We start from the raw sequence: 20,862 nt of genomic DNA on the forward strand, positions 1-20,862 counted from the left end.
TCTCTCTCTCTCTCTCTCTCTCTCTCACACACACACACACACACACACACACCTTTTTATCTCTCTGAGGAACGTCCAGTATCATAATGTTACACAAATCTATCCCCTCCTTTCAGTTCAGTAAGCAAGAAAACAATTAAATTTGTTCAAAGTGTAAAAAATCTTTTTCTCATGAGCCAAAAAGTTGCTACAAGATCTGATCTGTCCTTATAAAGACAACGAAACCCACCAAGATACAACAATCATAAATCAGTTCATATCGATAACGAATGGATCGGGACTTTTTTCCTTTTTTTTTTTTTTTTTTTTTGTTGTTGTTGTTTTTATTGTGAAAAGTTTAACACAGGAGGACACGGTGACAGTGGTTAGCACGTTCGCCTAACACCTCCAGGGTCGGGGGTTCGATTCCCGTCTCCGCCTTGTGTGTGTGGAGTTTGCATGTTCTCCCTGTGCCTCGGGGGTTTCCTCCGGGTACTCCGGTTTCCTCCCCCGGTCCAAAGACATGCATGGTAGGTTGATTGGCATCTCTGGGAAATTGTCCGTAGTGTGTGTGTGTGTGTGTGTGTGTGTGTGTGTGTGTGTGTGTGTGTGTGTGTGTGTGTGTGTGTGTGTGTGTGTGTGAGTGCGTGTGAGTGTGTGAGTGAATGAGAGTGTGTGTGTGCCCTGTGATGTGTTGGCACTCCGTCCAGGGTGTATCCTGCCTCGATGCCCGATGACGCCTGAGATAGACACAGGCTCCCCGTGACCCGAGAAGTTACGGATAAAGCGGTAGAGAATGAACGAATGAATGAAAGTTTAACACAGATTATTCTTAAAACAGCTCTTTCTCTAAACCTGATGATGATCCATGTTTGCAAATGAAGGATCGCTGCAGATTCGGAACAAAGTTGGTTCCAGATCAGATAGAAGCTACAAATCAAATCCTGTCGCATTGTAACGATTCGGAATCTGCTATTACACACACACACACACACACACACACACACACACACACACACACACACACACACACACACACACAAACTATCCTCCATCTGTTTGACTGTCAGTATGGAATATGCACAAAGTCCAGCTCTCAGGATTTTATCAGTGTTTGTGTGTTTTTTTTCTCTTCCTCTTCCAGACCCTTGATTTTTGTGGATTTACACAGATTATCCTCTTTTATATGACTTTTTTTTTTATACAGTGTAATCGCCGTGTAATATCATCCTGGTCTCAAAAGTTGATGAGGAACACACTAATTCTGGCACTCGTTTGTTTTGGTGAGCGTGTGACCGGCGTGACAGAGACTGAGTCACGCCTGCTGCATTGGCCTGCTATAAATAGGGACCACAGAAGGCCCTCCTGTCGCGCATGTTCTGCAATGCAGAGAAGCACAGTGGGCATTCTGGGAGAATGAGTCTAAAGCTGCTAGGATGTGGTCAGAGGGCAGGGCTGTGTCATTCACAAATCAGGTGATGTCACCGAGGGGTCCGAAATAGGCGAGGAACGCGATGCGACGAGCGACATAAATCTAACGATAAAAATAGCTAGCTATTTTTAACAGTGAGGGCGGGATCTCACTGACGATCGGACAGAGAGCGCCGTTCTTAGTTTAATAAGTTTTCTTGTATTTTTTTTCACACATGTTCAGAAGGTTCGATCAATTAAACGGCGCCTTGCAGGTTGCTAAAACGCGGCATGTCTATACGTTTGTGCACGTCACTGTACCGTGCAAAGTGCATCACAGCACCGATGTCCTTCAGCTCTCTTCTTCTCTTCCATCAAACCCCCCCTCCATCTCTCTCTCTCTCTCCATCTCTCTCTCTCTCTGTGGGTTATGTCCTCTCTGGTCCTCACCCCCAGGTGGGATGTCTCCCTCAGCAGATGATGTGATTAGGGCTGCAGTGGCCTGGCCACCTTTTCACCCACATATACATTTGTGTCACTCTCTTCGTTGTCTCAGTCTTTATTTCATTATGACCGGGCATCCGGCAACGCAAGGGGACTTCATAGCAGAAAGCCATACGTCTGTTTCAGCAGATGTCCTGCGATCGTACAGAAATCGGTTTCATTATCTCCGTCGTTCCCCGTTTCCGACTGTCAGCGTGCTGTTTTTTTTTTCTTTATATATATATATAGTTGTAAAGTAACCTGTTTTTGTGCAAATGAACCGACAACAATACCAAGTGGGTATAATTTGTGAAGCGTTCTATTAGATACGCTATCCGTTCCTAGCGTCTGACTTACATAAGATTTCTTCTACCCCCCTCTTTTTTTTTTTTTTTGTTCTCAATCTCCAGCTGTTTTTGTCTTCCTTTGTCTGCCTCCGGTTATCCATCATGTCTGAGCACGGAGCAGGTGGTGTTGTAAACTTTCACGCTATTTTTTTTTTTTTCCTAAGGTGATAGACTGTAAGCTCTTCTTCTTGACTACTGTCACACACACATACACACACACACACACACACACACACACACACACACACACACACACTGTCACTCGGTACCGGATGTCAGAAGCAGCTGGTTCGTGATGTTAAAGAACAGAGTGTGTGAATGAGCTCTAACCCTTTTTCCTCTACTGGAATATTTTCTCTCCTCTCGTCTAGATGGGGGGGAAGCGTGAGTAGAGAAATAAAGGACGGTCCCAGAAATCGATATGCGCGACCGGACGGCCGGTCATTTGTATTCTACATGCGCTGCGAGGGGAAAGACGCAGAGACAGGAGTTAGAAAAGCAAAGGTTAATTTCATACATCAACCTCCATCTGCATATTTTTTCCCTGCGACTACGGTGTCCCTGCCGTCGCGCTTCGCTATATAGATTTGAAGAGTACTGAAGGACGGGACGCCGTCCGCTTTGTCCGTCTTCTGTAAACAGCTCCGGACTGATAAAACCTGGCTGAAATATAAAAACACACCGACAAACGGATAGAACACACCGACGATCGGGACAGAATTAGCCCCTAGCGTATCTGACGTTTAATCGAATTCTAGCGATTTTTGAATTGTTTAATTCTTATTTATTTGACCCTGAACTACAACTAGAGAGTAATAATAGAAGAGCGATCCTGTATTTGTATTCTATCAGTTTTATTGTTGTATTATTTTCCTTTTCAGTTACACAACTTTCCTTTTAGCAAAACCGCTAGCGTACGGTGCTACTGTACGTATATATATATATATATATATATATATATATATATATATATATATATATATATATATAGATATATATAAAAGTTCCCGGGCCGCATAATGACGGCTCTTTAATGGGTATAATGTGTCATCGGTGAATGCTAGCACAGCGCAAAGTGATAAACATCAGTAACCGAATCCCCACAGGGGCGGAAAAGTTCCAGCCCGAGACACCATTGTTCTGCATCCTCGACAAACCTACAGTATGCAAGGCTTCCTTAAGGAAACAATCAAATACTCCGCTCTCCCTGGCGTCGGCTCTCCGTCGACTGCCGCTTCAGGCGTCCGGATACATCATCCGATATAAAAAAAGAAGGAGTGTGTTTTTACGATATCATTGTAGCATCCTGTCTTTCACATGTCCCCGTGTCCTACGTTAGCTAGCAGAAGGTAGTTTGAATGCTAAACTGTAGATTTACCGAGGGACGTCGTGGCAGTAGAGAATGGAATTTCTTTCTATCTTTTATTTATTTATTTATTTATTTATTTATTTATTTGTCTGTGTGTCTGTTTGTTTATTTATTTATTTACGAATAATCCGTTCCGAGAGGCGTCCGTGTCCTTTCACGACGATCGCGTGTCTTATCGCAAAATATACAGCGAGGAAAAAAAAAACACACACATCTGCCGTTGCTTATTTCTACAACCTATATTTCTATTTCTTTTATGGATTCGCTACTCCAACCTTCTCTAGAGAGACAAAAAAAACAGCACCTCGTGTCAGACTTGTTTTTTTTTTTTTGTCCGGCCGTGAATTTGATCGATTTAATAGACTTTAAATTTTTTTTTTTTTTCCCTCAAGATGAGTTTGTTACTGTAGCTCATATTTTCTGGATTAAACACATTTCATAACCCAGTGAGCTGCAGTATATTTGTCATGTTTACCTCCAGGAAGTAAGAATGCTCATCTATTTTATATACAATAATCTTAATAAACAAACAAACAAACAAACAAACAAATAAATAAATAAATAAATAAGCAAACAAACAAATAAATCAAATTTAATAATATCTTTCTATAATAATATCCTAATATATTTAATTTCTGTTTTACATTATAAGGCAGATCATTTTCTTTCTTTCTTTCTTTCTTTCTTTCTTTCTTTCTTTCTTTCTTTCTTTCTTTCTTTTGAAATAAGTACTCAAAAATAGTTTTAATAATATAATATAAAATTTGTAATCTTATAGAAAATGCTACATTGTTCGCCTCACACCTCCAGGGTCGGGGGTTCGATTCCCACCTCCGCCTTGTGTGTGTGGAGTTTGCATGTTCTCCCCGTGCCTCTGGGGTTTCCTCCGGGTACTCCGGTTTCCTCCCCCGGTCCAAAGACATGCATGGTAGGTTGATTGGCATCTCTGGGAAATTGTCCGTAGTGTGTGTGTGTGTGTGTGTGTGTGTGTGAATGAGAGTGTGTGTGTGTGTGTGTGTGCCCTGTGATGGGTTGGCACTCCGTCCAGGGTGTATCCTGCCTCGATGCCCGATGATGCCCGTGACCCGAGGTAGTTCGGATAAGCGGTAGAAAACGAATAAATGAATGAATGAATGAATGAATGTTTCATAGTTAATCTGTACAAATCTCTCAGCATGTCTGTAAATAAATAATTATTAGAGTTCTGTATCTTCAGTATCTCTTTAGTAAGTTGTAAGTACTTTTGAGTGGCCAATATAAGTGACATGTATGAAGATTTTTGCATCTAAAGGTAAACCGTGACACGTGTCGTCTGGAGCAGTGATGCTCTCAACCCAAAATAAAGCTTGTGAGATTGTATTACAACTCCATTACAACTGGTGTACTATTCTATACTACAGGACTATTTACTAGATAGTAATAGAGTGAGGCAACTTAATTTATTCGGAGGCGATGCCGTTGTCAACATTAGCCTGTAATCACAAACTGCTGCTGGATATACTGTAAAGCATCATCTCTTGCACCTGATGTTATGGAGAGAAAGAATAGAAACGCTTTCTGGACTGTTCGGATATGGTGAGGAAATATTGCCTTGTTTGCGGTTTGGGATACTTTCATAGATTTTGTTATTGCAGAAATGTATATCTGACTTCGGTTGGTTGTTGGCCAAAGTTCTGTCAAACTGAATAGATCTATGGGGCTGCTATAGGATCTGGTAATGGAAGTAGAAGAAGAAGAAGAAGAAACATCTCAACATATATATTAAATAATGAATAAATATTTTTAAAAAAACATCTCAACATATCTCAAATATCATTCACTCGCTCATTCATTTATTCGTTTCCTACCGCTTATCCGAACTTCTCGGGTCACGGGGAGCCTGTGTCTATCTCAGGCGTCATCGGGCATCGAGGCAGGATACACCCTGGACGGAGTGCCGACCCATCACAGGGCACACACACACTCTCATTCACTCACACACTCACACACACTACGGACAATTTCCCAGAGACGCCAATCAACCTACTATGCATGTCTTTGGACCGGGGGAGGAAACCGGAGTACCCGGAGGAAACCCGAGTGCGAGTGTGTTTCTGGGATTGATTAAAATACATGCCGATGTGATGTTTAGGTGATGTTTGGGTGATATCATGCCACCACGTACAACACAGTAGGAAACACTACATGTTTTTCCCTTTGCTCTGTTCTACCCCTTCTCTCGCCGGTCTACAGTAGCTCTCGGCTAACCGCGAGCTGTTAAAGCTTTTTTTTTTTCTGACGTTTTCACTCCTTGTCCTTGGACTTAGAGCTGATCAGTGCATTTTCAGCCGACGGTGCAGTGTAACACACTCCTAGCTTGTGTTTCGGTGCATGGTCGGAGTCATATAGCAAAACTAATCAGGTTTCCGCTGAACTTTAATGTCTTCATCTGCTTTCTGAATTCTGAGTAATGTAAAGAAAGCGTATTTGTAGCCTTCTGTAGTCCAGTCGATGTCCGGCGTCGATTCCCGTCTCCGTGAAAGGAACGGACGGACGGATCCGTCGGTCGTACGGCTGACTTTAGAATCAGAATTATAACGTTGTAATGATGATATAATAACCAGAGCTTTTGTATGATCATAAACACACCTAATGAACAGTAGGGACAGATTTACTGAGAGTGATGAATGCAGGTCAAATGGTGCTCTGTACAGGATATAAAGTGTGTCCTGCTTGTGAGCTGCTGCTTGGTGGCTGATAATCAGCACAGAAAGGAAAAGAGATCGACTTTCAGAATTTTACTTCTCTTTACAAATACGACTCGACTTCGGAGTACGGAAGCGTCCTGACCGCGTGCCGAGTTTTTAAGTAAAGGCCGTCGCTAATAACGATTTGTACAGGAGTGTGGAAACACTCACGAAACATCAGTTAATGCCGAGTGACTCACTGAAGGCTTCATTCAGGACGCAGCGTTTCCTGCGATGAAGTTCTTGACATATTAACAAAAGCCTGTGATCTCAGAGGGTCGGCGTATTAACACGAAGGTCACTAAAGGTCACCGATATCACGGTTCACAGTTCAGGACCGATATGAGCGAGATGGTCGACGTACGATTGCTTCCAAAAGTTTTGCTCATATATTTTTTCTTTTTTAACAGACGAAGTCCAAATCGAGGACAGGATCGGCGGTTTCGTGAAATTTGACGTGTTCTGTTTTTCACCTGAATGTAGGTTGATGTAGGCTTCGTGTTTCTAAGTCCGTGACTGTGGCGAGACACACGTCTGGTGGCTGTCGCAGAGTTTCAGGTTAAGATCGAGAAAGCCTGTGTCGGCAGTTTGCTTCCTTTTTCCTTGTGGTGGAGACGATACGAGGCACGTCTCTGAAATGGAACATTAAATCGTGCCATTTACTTATTTTTCTCCATCACACCTCTGACCGCACACTGACTTTCTCCTGCACGCATACACACTGAAGAACCAATCAGAAAAGCATTAAGCATTGCTAATTTAATTTCACACATACACACACACACACACACACACACACACACACACACACATATTAAGACTCTTTTATTTACGAGTTTAGTTCTGAAACATTCACGGTGAGTTTTAATTGAATTATTGTGTTTTGGAATTTATTCGTTCCTACGGTAACTGATCCGTAACCACCTTCGGACTCTTTAGCTTTCTCTTTTGTGTTCTTACATCTCACCTTTGTGTACTTTGATATCGTTAGCTAGTAAATGGTAAAAAGGTCTTTTAAGTGTTTTAATGTTTCTTACTCTCTTGTTTGTTTCTGTCTCGGACTTTCTATGTGTCAAGTACCTGCTCTAATTATTGGCATTTTTAGTCAGAGACGCTGCTGGCTTTCTTGTTCAGTTGGTCTGTGTGTGTGTGTGTGTGTGTGTGTGTGTGTGTGTGTGTGTGTGTGTGTGTGTGTGTGTGTTAAAATTACCCAGGTTCCACAAATGGAAAGATGTTTTTCTGAAACCTGTCTAATGTACACTTTCATGCTAAATGTGATAAATGTGTGTGTGTGTGTGTGTGTGTGTGTGTGTGTGTGTGTGTGAGTGTGTGTGTTTGTGTGTGTGTGTGTGTGTGTGTGTGTGTGTGTGTGTGTGTGTGTGTGTGTGTGTGTATGGGTGTATGCATGTGTGTGTTTGTGTGTGTGCGCACGCACGTGTGTGTTGGTGTTAAAAATCACCCAGGTTCTACAATGGAAAGATGTTTTTCTGAAACTTGTCTAATGTAAATTTTCCTACTAAATGTGATAAATGTGTGTGTGTATTAAGCGGAAACCCGCGTGTGGGTGTCTGCATGTGTGTGTGTGTGTGTGTGTGTGTGTGTGTGTGTGTGTGTGTGTGTGTGTGTGTGTGCGTGATTATGGTGATCTGTGTGAAGAGGAAAGAAGCTTTTTTATTACACCAAAAATGAAGGGATTTAAAGTGATTTTCTTAGATTTTTTATAGAGAAGAAGAAAAGAAAGAAAGAAAGAAAGAAAGAAAGAAAGAAAGAAAGAAAGAAAGAAAGAAAGATCAGAAAAAACACACACATTGTGAGATTTTAGGCTATTGTGTATCTCAAAGGACAAAAACACCCTGTCTTGAAATACTGTTTTTTTTAATCAGAGTATTTTCAATATATTACTTTAAAAAAACAAGAACAACAATAATAATAACAGTAACAACAACAACAACAACAACAACAATAATAATAATAACAATAATAATAATAATAATAACAATAATAATAATAATAACCCTTGACCTAACATTGGTAACTAATATAAATTGCTCTTTTAGTTGTATTTTATTCATTTTATTTTGCCCAGATTTGTATAAATACTGTATGTATTGTTTATAATAAATGAATAATAAAAGAGAAGATGAGGTGAGAGTGACGGAGGTGTACAGCTGCTCTGTCGCTCTGTTTGTGTATATTATTTAAGAGAAGTCATTGGAGAGATCGTGTACCGCTTAATATTTTATCACCTCCCTCTCAGTGATCTGACGGCAATACTAGCGCGCCCAGCGAACTGCACTTACCCATCCAGACACCCCCATCCCCCCATCCCGCCTACCCCCCTCTCTCTCGGGTGTCGGCACTCGGTCCGTGTTTCCGCTGGCTGGATAACGTTACTGGCTGTTTCCTCATATTAGCAGAGCTATCAGGTCGAGCCATCGATCCTCACTGAGAGCACACTGAGGAGAAGCCCTTCACTACTGCTGCTGTCTTCTTCAGCCGGGGGAAAGAGAGGCCCAGAGAGCTACACCGTGTGTGTGTGTGTGTGTGTGTGTGTGTGTGTGTGTGTGTGTGTGTGTGTGTGTGTGTGTGTGTGTGTGTGTTTCTGGGATTCTCTTTATTTATCTGTCACATTCTGTGTGTGTGAGACGTGTAAATAAGAGATGTGTTTATACAGAACACACAGTTTTTGTCATCTACTTCATTAGTTCACTAAGGGCATGGCAGTGCAAATACATAACACACACACACACACACACACACACACACACACACACGATGTTAGCGGCCTTGCTTAATAAAATACTAATTTTATTTGTTTGTTTGTTTGTTTGTTTGTTTGTTTGTTTTTATATTATCAGCGTATAATCGAATACAAAAACGAACTCTATTCTGTACTAAATTTATAGAGATAAATGAATTGAACCGATCTGAACATTATGTATATTATAGATTACGTTATAATCCATCAATTATTTGTTGAATACATGAATATTAATTTACAGTTACGCAGACAGGATATTAATGAACAGTGTTATAAAGCGTGCTTTATAGCGATCACCGCTTATTAACACACCCGTATTCGGACGTGGTGTTGAAATCGAACTCATACTGTACTGTATGTCTCGTGTTTGGCTTCTGTCTGTCGCATCTGTCACCATCTGTGCAAGAAAAGAAAAAAAAACTGACCTCATTGACATCTACACGGACGTGTCCGGTTACTAAGTGTATGCTGATACCTTTGAGGGATTCGGAGTTCGTTTTAATAACGAGCCATTTTCCGGGTCAGGATTCTTCCTGTACATCGAAGACTTTGTTGTTGTTGTTGTTGTTGTTGTTGTTGTTGTTGTTGTTGTCGAAGCTGCAGACAGATCCGGGAAAATAAGAACACAGAGATCTCACGGTATTACAGTGATGGTTTTAAAAGTCAGGATGTGTGAAACTAAAATATTTTAATCTCTCAATCTCTCTCTCACACACACACACACACACACACACACACACACACACACACACACACACACACACACATCTCAGAGTTGACATCTCAGAGTAGCTGCACCATCCATTCTTTAGATAAAGTGCACCTCTCTCTCTCTCTCTCTCTCTCTCTCTCTCTCTCTCTCTCTCTCTCTCTCTCATTGTGCCGCTTTTGTCGTCGTTATCACTTCATACGTTTGTGTTTGGCATGCTGCAATGTTGTGGGTCATTTAAACGAGTAAATGGAAGTTAATTACACACGTGTATAATTTGTTTATCACATACACAGGCTGTAAGAATGAGACTAATTTATCTGGGAAATTAGACCTTAATTATATCAATAGGAGCATTAATTATCCGGCCTGCGCGGCTGTGCGCTATAGCACGCCGCTACCTCTGTCTGTCTGTATAGGAGCTGTACAGTAAACAATAATGGTCCATAAATTAATATGCTTACAGCTATAAATAGTCATTGTTTATAGTAGATGCATGTACATGAAAGGGCTAGTGTATGTAATTGCTATGTGTAGTTAATCCTATACAATAGCTATTGCTGTCCATCTGTCAGTGTGGTGAATGTGCTATATTTCACAGCTTGGTGTGTGGAAAGAGCTCCAGCACAGTGTTAGGGCACACCAGTGGCCGCTTGAGGTACTGCACCGCTTGTGTGTCTGCGCAGGATTGTGCAGGTGTGTGTGTGTGTGTGTGTGTGTGTGTGTGTGTGTGTGTGTGTCAGTTTTTAGATCGATTTTAGACTGATAATTCATATCAGTAAAAGCCCTGAAATATTGTTTTCCTGCATGAGAAATCGTAATCTTCTGTAGTCTCTACACCACTTTATTAGCATCTCAGGTTCACCTGTAAGTGAAGTGTCACACCTCAGCATCATGGCTGACCCCGGGCCTGCCCGTGTGCACTAATGAATAGCTACATGAGAGGAAGTTAATGGCCATGTCATAAAGCCACAGGCTGAGTGTGATTGATGTGTGTTCATTAAAAGCCAGTGTGGAGATACTATCTGTGCAATCTGTCATTCAGCACTCAGATGAACGTCACCTCCTGCATCTCACTGACAGGGATGGGGTTGTTTTTGTTGGGGGTTTTTTTTTCTCGTTTTTTTTTTTTCAAATATTAAAAAAAGCTATTTTACACCGTGGATGTCATCTCTGTCCAGAACTGCAAGTATACGATGCTTTAGATTTAGAATTTAACCAAGCAGGTCGTCGTCAATATTGTAAAAATTGAGAGAGGCCTAATAATCTTAACACAAATTTATATTATGAATATTATCTGGCTTTTGGGTTTGGGTATGGGTTTGGGTTGGGGTTAGGGTTTGGGTTGGGGTTGGGGTTAGAGTTAAGGGTTTGGGTTGGGGTTAGGGTTTGGGGTTGGGATTAGGGTTAAGATTGGGGTTAGGGATGGGTTTAGGATTAGGGATGGGGTTAGGATTAGGGATGGGGTTAGGGTTGGGGTTAGGGATGGGTTTAGGATTAGGGATGGGGATGGGTTTAGGATAAGGGTTGTGGATAGGATTAGAGTTGAGGGTTAGGGTTAGGATTAGGGTTGGGGTTAGGATTATTGTTAAGATTGGGGTTGGGGTTAGGGATGGGTTTAGGATAAGGGTTGTGGATAGGATTAGAGTTGAGGGTTAGGGTTAGGATTAGGGTTAAGATTGGGGTTGGGGTTAGGGATGGGTTTAGGATTAGGGTTGGGGATTAGGGTTAGGATTAGGGTTAAGATTGGGGTTGGGGTTAGGGATGAGTTTAGGATTAGGGTTGAGAGTTAGGATTAGGGTTGGGATTTAGGATTAGGGTTAGGATTAGGGTTGGGATTTAGGGTTAGGTTTAGGGATGGGTTTAGGATAAGGGTTGTGGATAGGATTAGGGTTGGGGGTTAGGGTTTGGGTTAGGATTAGGGTTAGGGTTTGGTTTAGGGTAACCATAGGGTTAAAGACATTTGATAAATTTGTTAAAAACAAACAAACAAACAAACAAACAAACAAATAAATAAACAAAAACTGATTATTGGAGCCATTAAAGAGAGATTTATTCATCTATTATTATTTATTTTTAAATTTCCACTGACATTATGGCACTTGACATAATAAAATGACACTAAAATGCATCCGAGTAGCACATTAACGTATCGTATTCACATCCAGGCCGATTTTTAGACTGTAATGTCTAGATTAGGATTAAATCATTTCAATAACAATAAACGAACTTGTCCTAACCAGCTGAAGGAACTGGAGGAGCTAATGAGAGCGCTAATGTAGTGGGATCTCGATGTCTATAGACATATAATTGTATTCATGATTCTTTTTATTTTTTTCTTTTTGAGCCAGAAAAGCAATGTGATGCGAGTACTAGTCTGTTTGATTAGCTGCAGTCAGAAGTCCTTCATCAGAGCCGTGTGTGTGTGTGTGTGTGTGTGTGTGTGTGTGTGTGTGTGAGAGAGAGAGAGATCTCACTGTAATCAGTTAAGCCAGCTGACAGAGCGGTGCACATTATTGTGTTATCTATATCAGACACAGGGATGTGTCCGTGCCTTTGCATGATGATGGACCTGAGCAACGGTGACTGGAGTTAATGGCTTTTTAAATGTCATGGAATGTCACAGAATGATAAAATGGGAATCGGTTATCCCAGGTTAGAGTGCTCATCTCTGTGAGAGAGGAAGACTTGTTTACGTGTTCAGTCGTTCTCTCGTTCTTTTCTTTTCTCTTTCCGTCCCATCTATCTCGCCGCCTCACACACACACACACACAGGAACGTGACAGGAGTTAGTACGTTAGTGCGCCGTGTGATAAAGAGTGTTAGCGAGTGATGTTCTGTGTGTGAATGTGTGACAGGTGAAAGTCTGTGTCCACGAGGTGTAATAAAGTAAAATGCCTGTTCTCTCGATCCGTCTTGTCTCGTATACGGTTTATATACAGTAAGTCACCGGTCTCTGGGTCCGTCATTCTCTTAGCTGCCAGCTCTGCTCTGTTTAAGCTCGTCATTAGGGCTGTGGCTGCAGATCACACACAGCTTTAACCCGGTGTTATTAAAGCCTACACAGGAACGATATGGGACAGTGCGCTGAGATACGATATCTAGGATCAGTTTTTTTGTCCTACTGTACAGTATGTGATGATATGAACAGGGCTGTCAAGTGTCACACATTCAGAGTGACAGTCAGCATTTAGTTTTTTTCTCACGCTCTCCCGCCACACATCGTATTTCTCACGCAGGAAAACTTTTTATCGTATATTTAATAAGCCGCAGCGCCCAAAACGTATCGGTCCGCACCGCCGTCTCTAAGTGACCCTTAAGTGACGTGACATACGGCTAAGTACGGTGACCCATACTCAGAATTTGTTCTCTGCATTTAACCCATCCAAAGTGCACACACACACACACACACACACACACACACACACAGCAGTACACACACACACACACACACACACACACACTGTGAACATACACCCACTGTGAACACACACCCAGAGCAGTGGGCAGCCATTTATGCTGCGGCGCCCGGAGAGCAGTAGGGGGGTTTGGTGCCTTGCTCAAGGGCACCTCAGTCGTGGCCGGCCCAAGACTCGAACCCACAACCTTTGGGTTACGAATCAGACTCTCTAACAATTAGGACACAACTGCTCTATGCTGGACTGCAGGAATCAAGCGCGTCTCCTCTGGAGCTCTTAGTCGAGCCTGATACTTATCAGCCAATCAAATAAAGAAGCTACACAACAGCCAATCAGAAAATAGCGCTATTGTATCTGGGTAAGATTTAACGCAACAACCAATGAAAAAAAAACACACACACACACAAACACGAATGAATAAATGGAAATTATTTGTATTTGGTTAAATTGTGGTCAGTGATCCTTACCAAACACAACAACACCCTCATTATAGTGTTTTTATTTTTATTTTTATGTTTATTTTATTTCATTTATATTATTTATTTATTTATTTGCGGAGGGGTTCGCGAGAGCCCTGTATGAAGGAGATGAGCTGATCCCAGAACTGTGACAGAGCACCGTGTTCCCGCCTCCATGCCGGTTATTGATAAGGGTTACTTTTCTTTCGATTTATTCAGTATGCTAGAAACACAAAGAAAGACAATATCTTGTTGCTCTGGTGAGTATAAAGCTGAGACGACGATTAGTTCCCGAGTGTGAGTTTACAGTTTAGGTCTGGAATAAAATACTAAAATACTTTCGAACTATTTTGTCCATTCACAAAACAACAGAATTACAGACTTAAGCTGGATCTGCATCTACAATGGATTTAAAATACATGGATTTACTCTGTGCTTTTTGTTTTGCTTTTTTTCTCTGATTATTATTCATTCATTCACTCATTCTCTACCGCTTATCCGAACTTCTCGGGTCACGGGGAGCCTGTGCCTATCTCAGGCGTCATCGGGCATCGAGGCAGGATACACCCTGGACGGAGTGCCAACCCATCACAGGGCGCACACACACACTCTCATTCACTCACACACTCACACACTACGGACAATTTCCCAGAGATGCCAATCAACCTACCATGCATGTCTTTGGACCGGGGGAGGAAACCGGAGTACCCGGAGGAAACCCCCGAGGCACGGGGAGAACATGCAAACTCCACACACACAAGGAGGAGTTGGGAATCGAACCCCCGACCCTGGAGGTGTGAGGCGAACGTGCTAACCACTAAGCCACCGTGCCCCCCTCTGTTTGTTATGTGATTCTGTAATTTAGGACACTGGGATTGTGGGACAGAGTTGGATCCCAAATTCTGCTAATTACTAGAGATTGTTTTTTTCTCCTTATCGTGTCTGTTTTTAATCCAGGCCCAATTTCATATTTTAGTTTTCTTCTACAGTACATTCCTCACCACACTGCTTACTTTAGTGTGTCTCCTCGGTGTATTCCGGCTGTTAGCCAGCGCTGGTCTGCAGTCCGGTCTGCCTCACAGTGCTCGTGTGCTTTGGCCTGTAAAGTCAGCATTGTAAACAGGAGTGCTGGGACTGCGCCGCTACATCACACACATTAGTCCTCATTTATAGAGCCTCCTTATGCAGATGAGCTTCTCTCTCACCCCATGCGCCAACCTGCCACACTGACTGCATTCTAATGGGCCCTACATGCACACGCACACACACACACACACACACACACACACACTCTGCATTTTAATAGGCCTCATGACAATTAAAAGCACCAGGGGCCGGTCGGGGTCACGGGCACACCACCGCCTATGACTCACATTATGCAGGGTCATTGAGCACACGCTAATTACGGAAGATGATTTAATTAATGGCACAGTGATACCCGCCACTCGCAATTAAGCATCTTGATTCGCATGTATTTCTTCAGGTTAAAACCACACCTAACTAATAACACCTTTCTCTCAAGGAAGCGGACTTTAATACCGATAGATATCTCGACTCGTCTCTCTTAGAAATACTGGACTTTTCATTCCGTCAGCCTCGTCCCGGTTATCAGCGTGGCATAGATCGTTGCCTAATAATTTCCCAGTTAACCCGAGACAGCGTGACCACTGCACTAAATCTGAGACCCTGTCACTCTGAGCTGCTCTTGTTTGTTTTCTTGCTTTCATTAATGATTTAATTTGTGTAGTTAATCAGCGAGGAATGGAGACAAGGCAGGATCGTGTCTGTCTGTCCGTCTGTTCATCGATAGATCACAGAACACGAGAGGCGACGTTGAGAGACGTGCGAACCTCTGCGTCGCTCAGAACTGCTCTCGAGTGCGATGAGGTTTAAAAAGAAGTGTGACGTCTAACCGGAGCTTTACTCATCGCCGTAGATTAATGCTAATGGCCTCGGATTCTTATTCGTATGACTTGTAGTATTCCAGTGCAGAAAGACACAACACACAAAAACCACACTCATGGATCTCCAGGGGCAATAAACCAACTGACTGATGAGGGGGAGGAGGGAGGTGCGGAAGGGGGGGGGGGTAGGAGGGACAAAATGTAAAGGATGTATGCTAAATTGGTGCACTGCCTCGTGCACTCTGAAGAATTAGACTTCCACACGGCGATCACACTGCACAGTCCAACACACACACACACACACACACACACACACACACACACACACACACACACACACACACACACACACACACACACACACATTGTTCCATGCACAAACACAATCCAACCTTTTATTATAGTCATTTTTTTTTTACAAATATCCAGAATCAAACAAATTCATTTGCTTCTCGCTCTTATCTCAGGCCAGGTTCATAACATCTGCGGCGGCCAAATCAATTCCACAGCGCTTCACAAAAAAAGGTGTGCATCCCTTCAACATATTTCACCTTTAAAATTTCACAGAGGTTATTAATCAGCTCCTGGTTTCTTTCAGACGGCATGCTGTACAGTAATTTGTCATCGCTCACAAGCAAACATATACACGAGCACTTGTATACACACACACGCATTGAGGTGTGCAGATATGCTGCAGCGTACAGAAGGTCTTTCGGTGACAGAGAGCCGCAGCCTGAGTGTATGTGTGCTGATAAACGTGAGCTCACGCTCGTCACTTACTGAAGAATAGGGCTCTTCTGACCTGCCCTTTAAAACAGGCTGGAGTTTGAGGAATTGTATGTTACAAGTTATCAAAGACAGGAAAGTTCATTCATCAGAATAACATTTCGCAGCATGGCTTTCACACGTGGGAAATTAGACTTAGGGGCGGGGTTTGAGCTCATTCGGTGACATACGGCTAAGTGCGGTGACCCATACTCAGAATTTGTTCTCTGCATTTAACCCATCCAAAGTGTGTGTGCACACACACACACACACACACACACACACACACACACACACACACACACACACACACACACACACACACACACACACACACACACACACACACACGGAGCAGTGGGCAGCCATTTATGCTGCGGCGCCCGGGGAGCAGTTGGGGGGTTTGGTGCCTTGCTCAAGGGCACCTCAGTCGTGGCCGGCCCGAGACTCGAACCCACAACCTTTGGGTTACGAGTCAGACTCTCTAACCATTAGGCCACAACTGCCCCCATTTGACGGATATATTATCCAGAGCAACATTTTATAAAACTGTGTAAATGAGGGATAAGGGCTTTGCTCAAGGGAACAGCGGAGGCATGTTGATGGATCTGGGATTTGAACTCACAAACGTCTGACCACCTTAAGTCGTTTGCATATCATCACACACCATTTCATCACCACAAGCTTTCTATTAGTAAACCTTCAAAAACAGACACATTAGTAAACCTTCAAAAACAGACACACACACACACACACACACACACACACACACACACACACACACACCTACACACAAAGAGCTTTTTGAATTGTGATGCGAAGAGACGGGGTCACTAACTAAACCCCCGCCGAGCTAACAGCACCACCGGTCCAGAGCAGACTGACCTCCCCGCTTCACTCACTCAGCTCCAATCAATCTGCTGAAATCAAACCCATCAGGTCACCTTTATGATTCGGAGAGAGAGATGAAACTGAAACCACTGCTATTAAATGCTTGCGTGCGCTATATTTAGTGCAGCCATACATTAACACATCTGCAAAAAAATGCAGAGTTTTCACACCGCAGAATTTTTTTGCTGAAGTGCCATTAGACCGAAGTCGATATCAATGTTAGAGTGCATGCCAAGTCATTAAAATAAAAAAAGAAAGAAAAGAAAAAAAGAAAAGAAAAGAAAAGAAAAAAAACTCTCCCCTGTCACACAGCTTTGATTTCACTTAAATCAAGTCAAGGGCATTCATTCATTCATTCATTCATTCATTCACTCACTCATTTTCTACCGCTTATCCGAACTTCTCGGGTCACGGGGAGCCTGTGCCTATCTCAGGCGTCATCGGGGCATCGAGGCAGGATACACCCTGGACGGAGTGCCAACCCATCACAGGGCACACACACACACTCTCATACACTACGGACAATTTTCCAGAGATGCCAATCAACCTACCATGCATGTCTTTGGACCGGGGGAGGAAACCGGAGTACCCGGAGGAAACCCCCGAGGCACGGGGAGAACATGCAAACTCCACACACACAAGGCGGAGGCGGGAATCGAACCCCCGACCCTGGAGGTTATATCATAAAATCTGCTTTAACACGGCCGTGAATGAGACCGCTGCGTCGCTCGGGGAAGCGTGTGACGGAGAGAAAAGACGCCAATCACGTTTTACTGCTTGTACAGGAAGAACGGTCTTATATATCTTTTGTGTTTCGGACACATTGATCCGTGAATACAATCCAAAGAATTACACACACACACACACACACACACACACACACACACACACACACACACACACACACACATATATATATATCTTGTTTACTAAAGAAAGTTAATGCAGCTCAGCACAAGACCATGGTATCCTGCCAATATTCATTTCAGATAACGCATAAGCAATTTCATCCCACAAATCAAAACTAGGGGGGGGGGGGGACCTCCGACATCTGAGTAATGATGATGACTATTCTATAACATCATAACTCTGGTATTGTCGTGCTGTCAGTTTTTCATAAGCCAGATTAAAATATAGTTGTGTTGATGGGAAGTAATTTATTAAAAAGTGCCATTAGGCTTATTTACAACCTGATCCTGGTTTCCTGCCAGTAATACCATTAACTGCAGTGTTGAAACTCATTATGTTATAAAATACACAATAGTAATTGTAATACAACAAAGGTGTGTTTTTTTTGTTGTTGTTTTTTTTTTTAACTCGGTTGCTGAATGAGAATGAGAATGACCCGTAGATGTTGGGCCTCTCGGGCTGCCGTAGGGCCTCGGTATGTGTTCCCACTGTAGAGCATATGGCCAAGGACAAGCCAAGTGTGATCTCACTTTTCAGTTGTGGGTATGTGTGTGTGAGTGTGTGTGAGTGAGAGTGAGCGTGAGTGGGTGAGTGTGTATGTGTGTGTGTGTGAGTGAGCGTGATTGGGTGAGTGTGTGTGTGTGTGTGTGTGAGTGAGCGTGATTGGGTGAGTGTGTGTGTGTGTGAGTGAGTGAGTGTGAGTGAGTGTAAGTGAGAGTGTGTGAGGGTGTGTGAGTGTGTGTGTGCGTGTGTGTTTGCGTGTGTGTGTGTGTGTGTGTGTGTGAGAGAGAGAGTGATAATGAGTGGGTGAGTGTGTGCGTGAGTGAGAGTGAGGGTGTGTGAATGTGTGTGTGTTTGTGTGTGTGTGTGTGTGTGTGTGAGAGAGTGTGTGTGTGTGTGTGTGTGCATGTGTGAGAGTGAGAGTGTATGCATGTGTGTGTTTGTGTGTGTGTGTATGTGTGAGTGTGAGTGCATACGTGTGTGTGATTGCGTGTGTGTGTTTGTGTTTGCGTGTGTGTGTGTGCGTGTGTGTGTGTGAGTGTGAGAGGTGCATGCGTGTGTGTTTGTGTGCGTGTATATGTGTGTGTGTGTGTGTGTGTGTGTGTATGTGTGAGTGTGTGTGTGTTTGCGTGTGTGTGTGTGTGTGTGTGTGAGTGTGAGAGTGCATGCGTGTGTGTGTTTGTGTGTGTGTGTGTATATGTGTGTGTGTATGTGTGTGTGTGAGAGTGCATGTGTGTTTGTGTGTGTGTATGTGTGTGTGTGTGTGTGTGTGTGTGTGTGTGAGTGTGTACACCACTGTGTCTCAGCAGCAGTACTGGCCTCATAAACTGACCACATTTTCCCGACATACTGTGCAAACCCCCCCCCTGGATAATCGACCTAATAAAGTTTCAGAGTCCCGTTTATTCGAACGAGACGACGGCCCTGTGCTGCGGGAGACGACGAACCGTCCTCTCGCTACGTATCCTGGACACCAACCGAGCATCGTTCTGACCCCTCGGCCTTAATCTCCACGATCTCGGTCGCAGAGCTCTGCCAAAATGTCATTGTAGAGTAAACAGTCAGGACCGTAACCCGAGTCTACAGATTAACAGTGTGTTTAATGTGATCTTTAAAAACGAATGCCAAATATTGGTGTAGAGATTAAGCTGGAGTTCTATTTGCTAAGGGATTATTGTGGAATTAGATTATCTTATGTCACAGTCTTATCACGGTGGTTAATGATGTTCTTTTTTTTTTTTTTTAACTCTATTTCGGTCTATTTTATTTAACAGAAGTGCCGTACGTACGTTATTCCGGAGCTATATTGTCCTGTTCACGTGTCAACTCAGGCATGTTCAATATTTGCTTTTGCCCACAACGGTGTGACAAAATCAACAAGCGAATAGTCCGAAGCGAAGAGTTTAAGCCCTGCGCAAGGTGAGAGCTACTACGGCGAGAGCTACGGCACACGTACGGTACGGCTCTCCGCTCCGGCGGGTCCGCGTGCTCGCCTGTTGTTCGACAGTCGGAGATACGGTGTGTTCGTTAGGGAAATCTCGGCTTAGCTCTTTCGCTAGCTCTTTCGTGGCAGGTGTACCGCGAGCTGATCAGATGCTTGAGTAACATGCACACATGTCCCCGTGGGTATGAGAGCCAAGATGTAAAGCTCCCTCCTTGGGATTCAACCTCTTAAATGACACATTCAGTCATGCTGTAGGAGAGCGAGCGAGGATAGACGTGTGAGAGCGAGTGTGTGTGTGTGTGTGTGTGTGTGTTAGCGTGGGTGAGATAGAGGCCCTTAGTGAGTTGAGCTGCAGCTGGAAGGCACCATTAGGAGGAACTGGGAGGCATTTGAATAAATCGAGTCATTAGGTAGCCGTTTGTGAGAGAGCCGTCACCACCTGACAATCCGGCAGTGCCAGCTTCCTCTCTGTCTTTCTCTCACACACACACACACACACACACATACACACATACACACTTGTACGTGCCCTCCTGCGGTTCTGCAGGGCGTCACAAACCTGCTACCTAAAATCCAGGCCTTCTGGTGAGCCAGACTCACACTGTCACTTCTATCAGTTTTACTGCCTTTCATTTTGACTTTTTTTTTATTTTTTTATTTGCTGCATATGGCCATGAAAATGTTTAGCATATGGGGACTATTGTTGCTGTACGCACAACTCGACTGTTCATGACAGTGCATGATGTGTTTGTGTTAACCTTCTGATGAAGACTACGTCTCGTCGCCC

The 20,862-nt window shown here is 43.3% G+C and overlaps 1 protein-coding gene and 1 long non-coding RNA gene across 3 annotated transcripts in view; one reads left to right on the top strand and one right to left on the bottom strand.

Moving 5' to 3' along the window:
- mafb (v-maf avian musculoaponeurotic fibrosarcoma oncogene homolog b (paralog b)) overlaps window positions 1-20,862 on the top strand; it is a 51,890-nt gene that overhangs the window by 23,019 nt on the left and 8,009 nt on the right. The window lies entirely within an intron of this gene.
- Window positions 7,967-20,862, bottom strand: part of LOC125145649 — an 18,079-nt gene continuing 5,183 nt past the window's right edge. The window contains exons 2-4 of one of the 2 annotated variants that reach the window (XR_007144051.1): window positions 9,551-9,672; window positions 9,388-9,472; window positions 7,967-9,023 (exon numbers count right to left, since the gene is read on the bottom strand). This is a non-coding gene — a long non-coding RNA (uncharacterized LOC125145649). Of the gene's footprint in view, window positions 9,473-9,550; window positions 9,673-20,862 lie in introns of both variants that reach the window. The other variant, XR_007144050.1, reaches the window with a different exon arrangement.

The sequence above is a fragment of the Tachysurus fulvidraco genome, chromosome 10 (genome assembly GCF_022655615.1).
Source record: "Tachysurus fulvidraco isolate hzauxx_2018 chromosome 10, HZAU_PFXX_2.0, whole genome shotgun sequence".
In the NCBI taxonomy this organism is placed as follows: Eukaryota; Metazoa; Chordata; class Actinopteri; order Siluriformes; family Bagridae; genus Tachysurus; species Tachysurus fulvidraco.